Raw genomic sequence first — 4,575 nt, 5'->3', positions numbered from 1 at the left:
GAGAGTAGAATATTAATTTATATTGTTTTATAAAGCAACACAGAATAAGGTTTGCTGATGTTAGCATTTGTAGTGGCAGTAACAATTGTTTGCAGAATTCAGGTATTCTTAGACATATTGGGCCAGATAACGAGTGTAGCGTAAATGTTTGTTTGCAAGTGATAAGGGGTTTATCATGGGTGTTTGCACACTTTGGGCTTACCACTTGTATTATGAGTTGAAAGTAAAAGAGATTGCTAGAGCGCAATCACCATTTACACTAGAACCTCTACCATGTCCTCAGAGCTCAGGATAACTGTTTAACAAAAAAAAAATTGCACAAAATACATTACAAAGTACACTTGCACTCATAATAACACCATCTAATAAAATATAGACATATATAAAAGTGCATTGGAGCCCTTTGTAGTTAAGTAGATGAAAACATGTAAAAGCATATTTATGCAATATTCATTTTTAATAAAGTGTTATACTGTAAATATTTCACATTTACAATATTCTGCACATAGCAGAATATGTTCTACGTATTTATGAATAGATATTCCTATATATTATCATGTATACAGTATATATATATATATATATATATATATATATATATATATATATACATACAGTACATATAGGTATAAATATATATTGTACAAAAAAAATTATATATATTTATATATATATATATAATATTAGTTTGTGTAGTGACTGTATTCCCCTAGTTATATCATGGGCAGAGTTTGTTTCTCTTTTTGTAGTCTGCTGCAATAACATGCCAATTCAGTCTCTTTAGTCTTTTTTAATATTGATGTCGCCGAGTAGCTAGACACTCCCCAGTGGGTGGTTTCATGTCACACTTTACCATATCAACGCTCTATGACACACAAGGGTCGTGGTTAGAGTCAGGACCACAAATCAGACTACTACTGTTTTTTTACATTCATTGTCTACGCCCCTCTCGACTTTTCATCACCAGTTAAGTAGCCTATCAGTGAAGGTTATAAGCAATATTGATAGATGTAATTGTGGGGCCATGTCCTCTTCATCCAATCAAGTCTCAGTGAGGTTGTTCTTAGATGTTGATTTATAAATGTGACTGCTGATATCTGACAGGATCACTTGTCTTATGGAGCTTATGTGCTTGGTCTTACATTTAACACAGATACTGATATATACACTAAGTTTTATTGTTTTCAATTGTCTGATTTTTTACATTAGCCCATTTAAAATTTTGAGTGGCTTTTGCACACAATCTCTTATGATTAGTAGCTTACAGGGGGAGGGTTTATCAGGTCTCTTTAAGTTTGATATTTGCAATGTTTGTTTGTCAGAAGAAGGGGCTTGTTTATCACAAAACTTCACATTGAATAAAATATATTTGTCACAGATGACTGAAGTCCAGTCAGTGCTTTACATGGAGAATTTTATGTGAACTTTGAATAGCACCCAGGCAGTTGGAGTTTGACGGTGAGAGTGCAACCCAATTACAAGTATATATATATATATATATATATATATATATAGAGAGAGATAGATAGATAGATAGATAGATAGATAGATAGATAGATAGATATTTATTAATAAATAGAACATATTCTTTTATGTGAAGAACATTGGAATGTGAAATATTCATATGTTTGTGTCAGATTAGTGCACATGAGAATATGCAATCAGGTTTGCGCAAGAGTAGGGTGTTTGTTTTTTTCCACTTTTTTCTCTCCGTTGACTTCTATGGGGCAATACGTAAATGCGCACGGGATATTCTAAGTTCAGCATTTTGCACTTGTCAGGATAGTGCAAGAGTGAAACTCATAATATGACACTATGCATACTGGAGAACTGGAGGAGTGTGTATGAAGCTTACCTGCAATGAGAGCCATATGCACAAGTAAAGATATTATAAAATGTGTGATCATCTTTCTCAGGAGCATTTTTGCAAGTGAAAGTGTATTTCAAGAACTCTTCAGGTCACATTTGAAACAGTCCACATTATTATTTTTATTATTTGTATTTGTAAAGCGCTGCAAAATTCTGTATCACTGGGTACAGAGATAAGGGTATACAATGAAAACGATTTGTGATACAAGTACATAGACTAAACAAATCTAGTACAGGAGTAAAAGAGCCCTGCTCCGAGCCATCTTGAAACGGAATAATCTTCCATTTTAGGCAATTAGAAGCATAGTGATTGGTGCCTTTTGTTTCACTAAAGACTAAAAAAAATCCAAGAGTAAATACTTAATTGTTGAAATGTGTACCTCTGCTATAGCATAAAGAATTGTTTAAATGGAAATAAAACAGAAATAAATTAGTAAATATATTATGGGTCATCTGTTTAATATTTGTACTTATATTTAAAAGACCAACTTATAACAATCTAGCTGTTAAGAATGTTCTTATTTATAGTTAATAGCATAGAATTGCTTAGCAATTCAAATGTAAAACAATGAAATTAACCTTTGGAAATTAAGATTTGTAGCACTTTGTAAATATATGATTTGGTTCCTTCCAATTTAATAGCAGAGAATATATGAAATATTTGCAAATTAGCATAAATAATCAACAAAAAATTGGGATTTTTAAAAAAATAATTTAGATGTGCATAGGTAAAATACACAACAAAAATTTGTCCAACCATATAAATATGTTGATGAGTTCCGAAAACATCTTTATATTGTTTATAATTTGTGGAATTTTTTTGCATATAGCAGTTGGTAGAGCTTGGCTATAGAAAAGCAATTTTAAGCAAAAATAATGTGAATTTGTTTTAACAACAATTAGACTTAGTTCATATTTAATTTTTAAAGTATCAAAATGAAGAATAATAAATTAATCGCCAGTGATCCTAGTTGTCTTGTTTTCTGAGCATCTACTGACTGAAAGCTACAAATGGCAGCTTTCTTTTACTATTTCTTATAATGGGCTAGATAACAAGGTGGAGTGCAAACGTTTGCGGCCTAGCCATAAGAGGTATATTGCGAGGGTTTGTGCACATCGGGCTTACCGCTTGAATGGCAAGTTAAAAGTAGAGACGATCACGTGAGAGCAATCGCAATTTACACTAGAGTGATTACCACGACTTATAGACTTATAAGATAGAAGATCTCAGGTGTCAGAAAAAAAAGCAGACAAAAGGCTTTGACTTTGAGATACATATACATTTCTAAAGATGGATATGTATGTACTTATGTATATATATATATATATATATATATATATATGTGTGTGTGTGTGTGTACATATGTATTCATGTATTTATATGTATATATATGTATTTACAGACATATATACACATAGAAACACATACATACATATGTATACATATATAGACAAATATATAATAGTTTCAGAACTCATATATAAAGAAGATGAAAACATGTAAAAGCATATTTTTGCAATATTCATCCTATGTAATAAAAGGCCAACTATGTTTGTCTGATGCAGTCATGCGCAGTAGAGACTGCACGAGAAAACATACCTGGCCTTTAGGATCTGACAGCAGAGCAGAGAGGGTGTGCGTAACCAGATGTTATGGGGGGCGTGGTCGGGGGCATGGTTGGGTCGAGCAGTCATGATGAGGAAGTTTGGCCAGCGGAAGTGCCTTGATGGGGCGTGGCCAGAAGGGAATATGTTGGGTGGGCGTGGTTGGCCGGGAGTGGGCATGGCCTGAGAGAGCGCAAAAGAAGGGGAGGGAGAAAGCAAAAGAGTGGGGAGAAAGAGAGAAAAAGAGAGGGGAGAGAGAGCAAAAGAGAGGAGAGAGTGAGCAAAAGAGAGGGGACAGAGTGCAAAAGAGGAGGGGAGAGAAAGAACAAAAGAGAGGGAGGAGAGGGAGGAGAGAGTGCAAAAGGAGGGGAGAGCAAAAGATGGGAAGAGAGAGAGCAAAAGAGGGGGAGAGAGAGAGCAAAAAAGAGGGGAGAGAGAGCAAAAGAGAGGGAGAGAGAGCAAAAGAGGGGGGGAGAGAGAGCAAAAGAGAGGGGAGAGAGAGCAAAAGATGGGGGAGAGCAAAAGAGAGGGGGGAGAGGGAGAGCAAAAAAAATAGGGGGGAGAGAGAGCAAAAAAGAGGAGGGAGAGAAAGCAAAAGAGAGGGGAGAGAGAGAGGGGGGAGAGAAAGAGAGCAAAATAGAGGGGGAGAGAGAAAGAGCAAAAGAGAGGGGGAGAGAGAGCAAAGAGAGGAGAGAAAGAGCAAAAGAGAGGGGAGAGAGAGAGCAAAAGAAATGGGAGAGAGAGCAAAAGAGAAGGGGAAAGAGAGAGAGAGCAAAAGAGAGAGTGGAGAGGGAGAAAGAGGGGGAGAGAGAAGAAGCAAAAGAGAGGGGGATAGAGAAAGCAAAAGAGAGGGGAGAGAGAGAGAGAGCAAAAGTAAGGTGGGGAGAGAGAGAGCAAAATAGAGGGGGAGAAAGAGAGCAAAACAGAGGGGGAGAGAGAGAACAAAAGAAAGGTGCAGAGAGAGAGCAAAAGAGAGGGGGAGAGAGAGAAAATAGAGGGGAGGGAGAGCAAAAGAGATGGGATAGGAAAAGAGAGGGGAGAGAGAGCAAAAGAAAGGGGAAAGAGAGCAAAAGAGAGGCAGAGAGAGAGAGCAAAAGAGAG

The sequence above is a fragment of the Bombina bombina genome, chromosome 3 (genome assembly GCF_027579735.1).
Source record: "Bombina bombina isolate aBomBom1 chromosome 3, aBomBom1.pri, whole genome shotgun sequence".
Lineage (NCBI taxonomy): Eukaryota > Metazoa > Chordata > Amphibia > Anura > Bombinatoridae > Bombina > Bombina bombina.
The sequence above is the reverse complement of the archived record's forward strand: the minus strand, read 5'-3'. Positions refer to the sequence as shown.